General features: G+C 47.6%; 1 protein-coding gene across 3 annotated transcripts in view; it reads left to right on the top strand.

Annotated features, from left to right (window-relative positions):
• Nucleotides 1–4866: 4866 nt before the first annotated feature.
• The window catches only part of LOC141106367 (mitogen-activated protein kinase 8), a 58626-nt gene continuing 51655 nt past the window's right edge, over nt 4867–11837 (top strand). Inside the window, exon 1 of one of the 3 annotated variants that reach the window (XM_073597090.1) lies at nt 4867–5115. The gene's annotated coding sequence lies outside the window, so the exon portion shown is untranslated. The remainder of the gene's footprint in view (nt 5116–11837) is intronic. The other 2 variants (XM_073597089.1, XM_073597091.1) reach the window with 2 other exon arrangements.

The raw sequence follows: 11837 nt of genomic DNA, 5'->3' as shown, positions 1-11837 counted from the left end.
ATGGCCTTGGTGACCTCCTCCAGCATAATGGGTTTATCTAGAAGGGATTGCTGAGAGTCACTGAGCGCCGGGAGGTCAAGGGATTCAAAGAAGCCCATAAAATCTGTTTCTGAAGGGATTTCCGTTCCCCTATACAGTGTGGCATAGAAATCCGCGAAAGTTTGATTAATAGTCAATGCGTCAGATGTAGTCGACCCGTCTGGCAATTGAATTGTGGCAATCGCGGCTTCCTGACAGTCCGCGTGTGCAAGATATGCAAGGAGCCTGCCATTTTTCCCTCCATGCTCGTGAATACAAGCTGAGAGGTATAACTGTTGTTTCCTGGTCAAGTCTACCATGTGCAACTGCAGAGCCCGGTGGGCCTCTGTCAGCATGCCTCTAGTTTCAGAGGAGGGGGCACCCGTATGATGGGTGCGGGTGTCCTCCAACACTTTTCGAAGATCCTCCTGTGTCCTCCTCCCGGCAGATCTGTAGCACTTAATTCTAGAAATATAGGAACCCCTGACCACAGCCTTAAAGGCATCCCAAACAAGACCCACAGGAGCAGAGTCCGTGTTAAGGGACCAGTAAGTAGTCATGTCAGTCGGGATGCCCTCAGTTATCTACGGAGTAGAGATCCAGAGAGGGCTGAGTCTTCAGGTTCGGAACGCCGGTCTATGGCCCACAGTCAAACCCACCTGTATCATAGAATGGTCAGATTCCGTCTGGGGGAGATATGCTATGGATCGAACAGCAGGTAGAAAATCCTTTGTGGCCAGAGCATAATCAATTCTTGAAAGGGCTGCATAGGACCTAAACTGGCAGGAGTACACTTTGGCCTCTGGAAATTTCCAGCGCCACAAATCCACATATCCATAAGTATTACACCACGCACGAAACAACCCGGACTCAGATTTTAGAGGTCTTAGTCTATCTAGATCAGGTTGCAAGACCGAGTTGAAATCCCCAAGGATAAGCATAGGACAATTAGACAGGTTAGCAAAATGAATATTAAGATCAGAGAACATTGCAGCTGTGACCGGGGGAGGGAGATACACCGCGACCAAAATAAGGGATGTGCCATGTATCGATACATGTAAAATAACATACTGCCCCTTGGGATCTAGGACAACTTGATGACACACGAAGGGCAACCCCTTACGAATTAGGATAGCAACACCCCGGGCATAATTGGAGTAGGTAGATTGATAGTGATTGGCCACCCAGTGTTTTTTAAGTGCCATCACTTTGGACCCCATTAAGTGAGTCTCTTGGAGGCATAGGATATGTGGCTTACTATGTTTCAGGGCCTCAAAGATAGATGCTCTTTTAAATTTAGAGTTCAGCCCGCGGACATTCCACGAGCAAACGGTTACGTCAGACATGGAGTTGGTATTATAAATGCATAAGGGTCAGGGGGGTCTCGGAGAGCTTCCCACCCTCAGCCACAGCCACATAGGAAATAAAGGTGCCGCAGTGCTAGACATCCAACCATCCATACATACACCATGCATACAACCACACAACTATATACATTAGCATGTTCATTACCCAACAGGGGCAATAAATACCCTGCCCAGCTCCAAAAAGGGGGAGTGGGCCTATACCCTGAACTTGTACTATGCCTGGGGCACATGGCCCGGAACAGGGGGCAAGAAAAAAATATAAGTTCAAAAGCAACAAAAGAAGTCAGTGGTCAACAACAATATTTCCAAAAGAAAATAAGGGGGACTGAGCCCCAAGGTAGCTCGGGCCTGGTTATAAACCGAGACTTGGTACTCTCTCTCCGAAGACAAGTAGGATCCTCCAAGGTCAGCACATGTCAGCAACAAAACACAACTTCGCATTAATAAAAAAGGAAAAAAAAAATAATGCAAGCAAGGAGAACCCAGAGAAGGGAGGAAACTTCTGTTACTGCAGTGAAGCCATCAAAATTTGGGGATCCGCATCAGGCAGGAGGCTTAGGAGGGAGGGATAGTGCTTCCCACCAGGACATGGCATCATATGGGGACTGAAAGAAATGAGCTTTTCCCTGGTATGTGACCCGAAGGGTGGCAGGGAATAGCATGGAGTACTGAATATCTTGCTCCCGGAGCTTCTGGTTTACACGCTGATGGCTGGCTCTACTGTTGCGGACTGTCGCAGAGTAGTCTGGAAAGAGTGACACCATGGCATTATTAATGCGGAGACTTCCTTTCCGCCTGGCAGCTCCCAAGATGGAGTCACGGTCCCTGTAATTAAGGAGATGGATCACCATCGTACATGGGGGGTGACCTTCAGGAAGGGGGCGCCCGGGGACTCGGTGGGCCCTCTCAGTCACAAAACAGGCGGATAAGTGTTCTCGGCCAAATTCTTGCTCGAACCAGCTCTCTAGGAAGGCTACAGGGTCAGAACCCTCCACCCGCTCCGGAAGTCCAACCAGGCGCAGGTTATTTCTGCGTAGGCGGTTTTCAAGGTCATCGACCTTATCCTCCGAAGATGTAATCTTTCCCCCATATGTATTGAGTTTAGGTAGAATGGGAGCAACAGTGTCCTCCAAATCACTGATACGTTGCTCAGTTTCAGTAACCCGACCACGTAACTTGTGCATATCCTGCCGCATAATGGTTAAGTCAATCTTAAGCCCATCCACCTTCCCCACTAGGTCCGCATGGTTTACCTTGAGAATGGTAAGGACATCCGCCAGGGTGGGTTCCTTGTCGCCATCCACGACCGCCGAGCCCGGGGTCGGTATGCAGGGTCCGGAATCTCAGGGGAGGGTGGTGGGGACCCGTCCTGGCCGTCTCTAAAGAGATCCGGAGTGGAGGCTGGAGATGGACTGGGCCCATGGACGGTGTTGCGGCGGCCATCTTGGCAGGAGCGGGTGGCGATGCTCATCTTTACCGGCGGTTGTTTCTTCACTCGCTGCTTTCCCATCCACCAAAATGCCCCCCGAGGATGCAGGAGACACACCAGGAAATAATAATTTGACTGCTGACGATGGACGATCAGGATGGAGCAGGATTGTGTAGGGAGGGACCGGAGCTACACAGGAACACGTCCGATCACATCCTGAGCCAGGCCATGCCCCCTCTTATTATCTACCTTAAATCACATTGCTAATTACATATGATATTGTATTTGTTTGAAGCCTAAATAGTGAAATTTGTACTTAAAACTGTAATTTTGTAACTTTTGGAAATGCCTGTAAAAACTTGGCTGTGCCAGTAAATTTTGGGCGTCGTGTCAGTAAATTTCAATCTGTTAGGTTGGCAACACTGTCCTTCAGTGTCCCCCAGCGCTCCTGGCTCTGTCCCGCCCCCCTCCTCTGGCCACAGACAGTAGACAAAGCAGCCCGAGCGGCCGCCGCGGCCGTACTCCATTCGGCCGCTCGGGCTGCTCTAACTTCTGTCTGTGAGCGACAGGCCAAGCCGGGAGATCACCCGGCGCTCGCGGATGTCTAGGAGCCTGCAACCAAATGCGGGAGACTCCCACGAGTCGCGGGAGACTTGGGATGTCTGGATAGGCTGCATTTAATTGGCACTGGTAAGGCTGATTTCATTGGAGCGGGTCGGTGCTGGTGTGAAGCGTCACCTCCCTGAAATTTGTTTTTGCAGGTTGGGATTTCTGCCTCCACCATCACAGGAGTGAGCTCTCAAATGCTGAGCTCAGAGTTACTGTGTGAGGGGAGAGAAGGTGCATGTGTGTGTGGTGGGGGGGTGAATCAGAGAAAAAGCTCACTCCTGTGATGGTGAAGGTGCACAGTAACAGGTAGGAGTCTCTTATTAACCTCCTTGGAGTTTTCCAGTCAGGCTTCATGAGATACGTAAACAGCCTACACATATAGCAAGGGTGTCATTCAGTTTTTGTCAAAGGTGTAAGGTTTGATTTTATCCACTGGTGCTGCATACCTGCATAGGCCATTTAATTGTAAATATGAACTATGCCTTTCAGCTTTAAATATAATAAATATATCAAAGCTTTTTTTTTTTCAAGAGGTTAAGATTTAGGCTGGATTCAGGTCCGATTTCAGCCCTAAATTTGGGTTGAGCCGGTCACAATCTCCTGCTATGCGAATTGGATGCAGAGAAAACTGCATCCAATTCGCAATGGTGTGAACCCCACCTTAGGCCAATTAGGGTTGTCACCTCATCCCTTTAAACCTGAACACATATGAATTACACAGGTTCTGAGGCTAATTAAATGCAGATAAGGCAACAAGTGAGTTTAATTACCACCTTAATCAGCCACAGAACCTGAGTAATTAATATGTGTTTGGGTTTAAAGGGATGAGGTGGCAACTCTATTCACACTGCAATGATAAATTGCAGAGCAGCCGGAGCCATCCAGTGCTCTGGCCGCTCTGCGTTACCGGCTGGCTAGTGAATAGTGTGGTGCATGATTCAACGCACGCACAGTCCCTTTTGTTTTGTTGTTTTGTACCAGCTTTATTTGAAGCGTACAAAACTTACATTTCATTCATTGCAAAGTCAAGCGGCACGGTGCGCTGCCCGACATTGCAGTGCAATTTGGGCTGGTGCACTTTTGTTCACAGCACGCTGAAGCAGAGGGCTGGGCTAAGTTGCAGTTTGAAAGGGACACATTGGAAACAATTAATTCCTGTGTTTTCCTGCGGTGACAGACATTTTACAATACAGTAAAACATCTGTCACCACACATAGGGTGAATTGGCCCTTATGGAGGGTTACCAGTAAAGTTCCAATAAAGGAAACTGCCCTAAAATAAAAAAAATCAATGCTTAGGCACAGGGATAACTAATGGCACAGCTATTGTCATTGTATGCCCCCCTCCCCTCCTTTATGTACTACTCAAACTCAGGCTCAACACAGCCTCGTAGGCCCAGGTTGCCTTGACGACGCCAGGCGCCGCACGTGACCGGTGACGCGCCGACAGGACGCAGGCAGGCGCTATGGGCGTGTGCGCCGACTTCCGGTTACGTCACAAGATTCTCCTCCAGGACCGGGGCGCACCGGGGGTAGCGGAATGAACCGAAGAGAAAGGCCGAGGGAGGCGGGGAGCCGCGAGTGATTGGGGGGGAACGACAGCGACCGTGCTCAGCAGCAGCTTGACGGACGGCGAGGGGTGGAGCCGGACAGAGAGAAGAGGGGGAGCCGCCCTGCCGGGTGCTGGAGACAGGTGAGAGGGGGAGGGGCGCTGAGACACAATGAGGGGGACCCCTATGTATGTGTATTGTGTGCGGACCTGATCACACTATATACAGCCCTCCTCTCCTCCTCCTATGTACAATGGCTGCCTGTTTACATGACTGTCATCTATGGCAGGATCACTCCACACCTTCATGGCCTCTGTGTGTAGAGAATGTCAATGACTACAATTGGTCATACAAAATCCATCTGTCATCAATCATTTATAATAATTAGATAAAATATATAGAATCGTCCCTTTTTTGTTGTTGTTGAAATCAAAACCCGTCAAAGACAGAAAATATAATCATATAATTGGCGGCATGTAGACGGATCACGATTTCAGCGATTGAACTCCTGTGAAAAGATCCGATCGCGCTTTGAAGACTTTTTATTTTTCCGATCTCTCGATGAGACGTATTGAGGCCAATATAATGCCCTGTTTCGACCTCCGAGTGACCAAGTTCTGGGGGTTGATTAGACTTGTGACTGGTGGATCACTTCGTTCCTGACAATCACATCTGGGGTTCCCGGAGGACGCAAAGTATTTGGAATTGCCTGTAAATGTATGTGTAGCTGGTATAGAATGTCCTGTATACACACTGCTGCCATGTCTACTGTTCTTATCTGTATGGGGTGGTCAGAAGACCGATGTGGACATCTTCCATGTGATGGGCAGCATAAAACAAATATATCTGGTTCTTTTTGTTTTGTTTTTGTTTGTTTGTTTTTTTGTGCAGTATAAGAGAAGGAAAGCACCCCAGCAGGATCCGACAGACACTATAGTAGAAGCAGCTTCAGCCCAGCTCCGTCCAGTCCATGTTCTGACGCGTTTCGCCCTCCATGACTAAGCCCCGTGGCTGGGGTGAAATGCACGAGGGGGCGTGGCCTGGACAAAGCTGGGCTGAGGCTGCTTCTACTATAGTCTGTCGGGTCCTGATAGTGTGCAGCACTCAGGGTTGTTTGCTTCCCTTATACTTCATACATTGAGCCTGGACGAGCTCTGCTCAGCCTGCACCCGCAGTATGCGACATCAGACTGGGACACACGTTTGTTTATTTGTGGCTTCTATTATTCTCCTATCTCTCATTCATAGTCCCAGCACACATGTAAGGGGAAATTAAAGTGATTGTAAAGGCACAAGGTGTTTTTTACTTTCGTGCATTCTATACATGAAGATAAAAAACCTTCTCCGTGCAGCAGCCCCTCAGCCCCCCCTAATACTTGAGCCCCTTCTCGATATAAACAAAGCCAAGGATAAATCCAAGGGAAAAAAAACAAGCGTAACTTACCGACCAGTCCGCAGACAACCAGGAAAACCTGTCTTAACGGTATGCGTTAAAAGCAGGGGTTTAGTCTGCACACATTTGCAAACGCATGCGTAAGCCACAGAGCCTCGTCAAGGCACCCTGTTATCTGTGGTACCTTAGGGTCGGTTCACACTAGGACGACTTGGGATCCGACTTGTACGCCCTCAAGTCGCCCCGAGTCGCCCCAGAAATAGATTCAATGGGAGTGAATGGGAGCGTCTTAATAGACACTACTGAAGTTGCTCCGACTTCAGAGCGTACTCCCTGTACTACTTGGATCCGACTTGGTAGGCGACCTGTACCATAGAAATCAATGGAAGTCGCCTCCAAGTCGGATCTCTCTCTCAAAGTCAAGCGACTTTGCAGGGAAAACCCCTCCCTCCCAGAGAGCTGATTGCCCTGTGATTGGCCACAGCCGAAGTCGCCTGTCATGGAGGCGACTTCAAGTCACGTTGTAATTTGCTAAAGTCGCGTTGAAGCCGCGGTACAAAGTCGCGCTGAAGTCGTGTTGCCCCTGTGTGAATCGAGCCTAACACTAACTTATAAGTGTCCCCACAGTGGAGGCACATGCATATACCCGTTTTGTACCCCTCTTGATCCAGCCATGTCCACAAGAGCCTTGCCTCTCTGGGAACTCGCACTCCTGATTGGCTCACTGGCTGTGACTGCCAAAAGCCACTCTGGTGATGGAGGGGGAGGAGCCAAGCAGCAGTTCCGTGTGTGAATGGACACACAAAGCCACAGCTCGGCAGCGTGCCTGCTTGGGTGCCCCCATGAAAATCTGCTTGGTGTGGGGGCACCTGGAAGGAGAGAGAGGCCAGTAGCACTGGCGAGGGACTTGAGAAGAGGAAGTTCCCGGCTGCTCTGTGCAAAACCATTACACAGAGCAGGCAAGTATGAAATATGAGGAAAAAAAAAACAGGACGACTTTAAAGCAGAGCTCCACACAAAGGGGATACTCGGCTTGTTTGCTTCCTCCACTGCCACATTTGCCCGTCCCCACTTCTGGGAGACCTCGCCGCAGGGAAGCCCCCCCGGAAGTTCAGCTCCCCTCCTCCTTCCCCATCCTCCCACTGCTGCCGGGCCATTTAAAAAGCACAGCCACTGTAGGAAAGTGGCTGTGAAGCGGCAAGGCTTCTCTGCTGGGTTCCCTTACAAGAAATGGCAGCTGCTGAAAGCCGATTAAAAAAAAAATCAGCTGGGGTGCCGGCATTGCAGAATCCCTGGACAGGTAAGTGTTAAGATCTTAAAAGCCAGCAGCTACAGTATTTGTAGCTGCTGACTTTACTGTTTTTTTTTTGTTTTTTTTTGTGGGGGTGGGGGCGCTGGAGCTCTGCTTTAATATCACTTCAACTGAAACTGGTGCACACAGAATCTGGTGTAGTTGTGAATGATAACCAATCAGCTTCTAACTTAATTTTATTCAATTAAGCTTTGACAATAAGCTCTGGCTCACACCAGTGCCGCTATGAAATCTCGCTACTTCAGCGTGATTTCAAAGCTGCCTGATCAGTGCGATTTTTTTTTTTTTTTTTTTTGATGTGTGACTTCATTTAAGTAATGCAAGTTGTAATGAAATTGAAATGATTTGAACAGTTCCATTTCAGGCAATGGGGTGCAATTTGTCATGCGATTTTCGAGCTGTCAAATTGCATGACAAATCCCACTAGTGTGAACTAAGGCTAAAACCTGGAAGCTGATGCACAGCTGAACCAGATTCTGTGTGCTCTCGTTTTACTAAAACTCCCTCCATAGTGTTTAGGTGGCCTCTGCCATATATGCTAATCCCTGTATGTCTATCTACAATAGAGAAAGCTTGTGACCCTTTTGTTGGCCTGGCTTTCTGCATGAATGGCAGCTGATACAGTGTTCAGCATATTCACAATGAAAAATAATCAATCTGCTTTAAAGTGACTGTAAACCTTACATTTTTAAAATATTTTTTTTAATAATAAACATATTCTACTTGCCTGCTCTGTGAAATAGTTTTGCACAGAGAAGCCCCAATCCTCCTCTTCTAGGGTCCCTCGCCGAGTACCCCTCATAAGAAGACGCGTCCTATGGAGGCACTTGTGCAGGATCGATCCCCAGCAGGCTGCCTGTGTCTATAGACTGCGAGCAGGGAGTCTATTATCGCAGAAAAGACATGCAATGTCTTTTCTGTGATAAAATACATCTACCTTCTTACTGGCAGGCTTCTGCAGCATGTAAACGGAGCTGGGCATGCGCAGTTTGGCTTACATCTCCAGCACGGTCCCTGTGTACCGGGATGACTATAAGAGCTGCTTCGTACCTCAGCGGTCAATGGAGATGCCCAAAAACCGCCACCTGGGGAGACGATACCTGTGCGGGACTGTTAGAGAGGTGGTAAGTAAGGTGCCTTCAGTTCCGCTTTAAAGCGGAACTAAACCCATCGATTAATGGCTTCAGGTATACTAGCAGCTCCTAAACCTTGAGTTTAGAAGCTTCTGACGTTTTTTTGCTGAACCTCCCCAACTCCATAAAAGCCTACGTGTCTGTCAATGTACACATAGGCTTTTATCAGAGTTTAGGAGCTGCTGCAGTTAGATGAACTTCAACCTCCCTTTTCTTGAACGCAGAAGAATCACATTCGGGATAGGAACGTTTTGACCCCCGGCACAGGAAAATGCAAAATTTCGCGTTTTTCCCGCAGCTGCTGTAAATGTAGGCAGGGTGTACATGAAGCCTAGCCGGTTCACACTAGAAGCGGCACGACTTGCAGGTCACCTCACCGAGGCGACCTGCACACGACTGCCACGGCGACTTGCAAAACGACTTCTGTATAGAAGTCTATGCAAGTCGCCCCCAAAGTAGTACAGAAACCTTTTTTCTAAGTCGGAGCGACTTGCGTCGCTCCGATTAGAACGGTTCCATTGTACTGAACGGGAGGCGACTTGTCAGGCGGCTAGGTCGCCTGACAAGTCGCCCCCGTGTGAACCGGCTCTCACAGTTTCAAAAAACAGTTACATTCCTGGTGCCAGGAATGTTAACTGTCACATTTGTTTGTGCTCTCATCTAAACTGTCACACTATTTAAAGGCTGGAGTCATAACTGATCACATGTGCAGCGCCATGGCAGTTGTAGATCAGACCAAGGCTAAGATGGCTGAAAAGAATAGGGGGGTTTAGTTTAGTGGAACTAAACTTAGAGAAATACTTTTCTCTTCATTCCATTGATGAGGGGGTTAGTCCCTTGCTGGCCACTGTCATCTTCTCCCTGGCTATTTGTTGTTGCCAGGTTTTCAGACTCTTTATTGGCCGGTGACAGAATAACGCCATCTAGAGCATGCGCCTGTGAGTCCCTTTTTCCAGCAAGGCCCGAGTGTGTCGGGAATGCATTATGAGCTGCAGACGTGCAACTCGGCATGCATTCAAGAGAAGGTTGCGAGCAGGCAGGTAAGTACTTTTTCTGCAATAAAAACCTACCTGTTTGCAGTTTTTAAGTATTTAACGTTTAGTTCTGTTTTAAAGCAGAACTAAGTCCCTTGATTTAATGGTTTCCCTAAACATTTACAGTCAATGCATACCATGAATAATCACTGACCTATGTGTTCTCTACCCGAACTGTCAAGCCATCAGATGGCTGGGGTCATAGCTGATCATACCGATCAGCACCGTGGCAGCTGCAGATCATAGACAGTAGCTTCCCTGTCAGTAAAAGATAGGAGGGTTTAGTTCCACTTTAAAGGTCAACTATGAGCTCATTTATTTATATATATATATATATATATATATATATATATATATATATATATATATATATATATATATATATATATATATATTCCCCAGCAGACGTTAAAGTGGATGTAAACCCGATTCATGAAATTTGAGCTGGGCACATATATCTGCAGTGTTTTCTAATCTCTCTTCAAAGCCCTATGTTCTGTAGCTGTCTCCTGCTCCTTTCTTCTATCAGCCTGATTACTTCTGACAAGTTCTCCATCAACAGATAAAAGCAGCCTGAATTTTGTGTGGGGGAGGATGCTATAAATAGATTAGCAGAGTGTTGAACTATTCAATAAACAGTTCTGAAAGTCTCTACCTATGAGGAGAGGGGATGTGTGCCTTTCCTCCAATCAGCTGTCTGCCCAGGGATCACTGCAGTGCTAACCAGGAAGAGAAAATCTCTAACACGATCTGAACTTTCTAAAGAATATATAAAACTGAAGACAGCTGATATACATGTAAAACTTATGTAGGGAGATTTGTTTCATCTTTGTGTATCATCTGAGGCTGTTCACTTCACTGGGTATATGTGAGGGTTTACAGCCACTTTAACAAAAAATAAAACAGCTCTGGCTCTAACACTCCCCTCTGGAGCTGTCCCCTGCAGTACCTCTTCGCTGTCACAAGACATTCTCTGTCTTCCAGGTTGAATGACGGCACTACCTAGGCCACATTTATACTTGCTGCAACTGCATGTAATGTAGGTAGGCGCAGTGCTGTTCTGTGGCCTTTCGAGGGTTAAAGTAGGAATCCCAGAAGTGACATGTTGCCTCTAAGTTGCCTATCAAATGCCTCTGAAAAGGATTCACTGCAGATTGCTTTGTAGAGGAATGGCAGTGACAGTTGTAAGTGTAAACAAGTCCTTAAAGATGAACTTCATCCCCCACAATTCACACACTCGCCCACCCGGAGACCCAGTGTTATCTTGCTATGATCCTGTGCGCTGCTGTCACACATGGGGGTCCCACACCAATTTTTTTTATTTATGGCATCATTGGAAACTGACTTTCTCCCCAGCTCAGACAGCCAGCTGCCTGATGATACGCCACTCCTGCCAACCTCCTGCAGCCTGAAGCATCCTGGGAAATCTGATGTTCTTATCCCAGAGGAAGAGATGTCATTCTCTCTATGTACATATGGCAGCCTGGACTGTAAATAAGAAGAAAAAATTAAAATACAACGGAGGGAAAGGTGGGGGGGGGGGGGTGGGGGTTGTGAGTGCAAAGTTGCTTAGTGTATTTAGTGGGTGAAGGTCTGCTATAAAATGTTATTAATCCAATTGGGAACAGTTGAGGGAGTCAATGGTGGGGTGGAGAAGGATTGGGGGGGGGGGGGGGGTTCTGGTAGATCATAGATTGAATTATAGCATGCAGTGCCAAGCTGCAGTTTCTAAAGCTAGCAAAATCCTTTCTTGTAATAATAAATTTATAGTGGACAGCACAGTGGCTAAGTGGTTAGCACTTCCACTAGGGTCGCCAGTTCGAATCTCAACCACGACACTACCTGCCTGGAGATTGCATGTTGTCCCTCTGCTGTGTGGGATTCCTCCAAGTACTCTGGTCTCCTCCTACACAAAGACATGCTCTTAGGTTAATTGGCTTCTGTCTAAATTGGCCCTAGTATGTGTATGAATGTGAGTTAGGGACCTTAGATTG

Source organism: Aquarana catesbeiana, linkage group LG08, assembly GCF_042186555.1.
Source record: "Aquarana catesbeiana isolate 2022-GZ linkage group LG08, ASM4218655v1, whole genome shotgun sequence".
Lineage (NCBI taxonomy): Eukaryota > Metazoa > Chordata > Amphibia > Anura > Ranidae > Aquarana > Aquarana catesbeiana.
The sequence above is the reverse complement of the archived record's forward strand: the minus strand, read 5'-3'. Positions and strand labels throughout refer to the sequence as shown.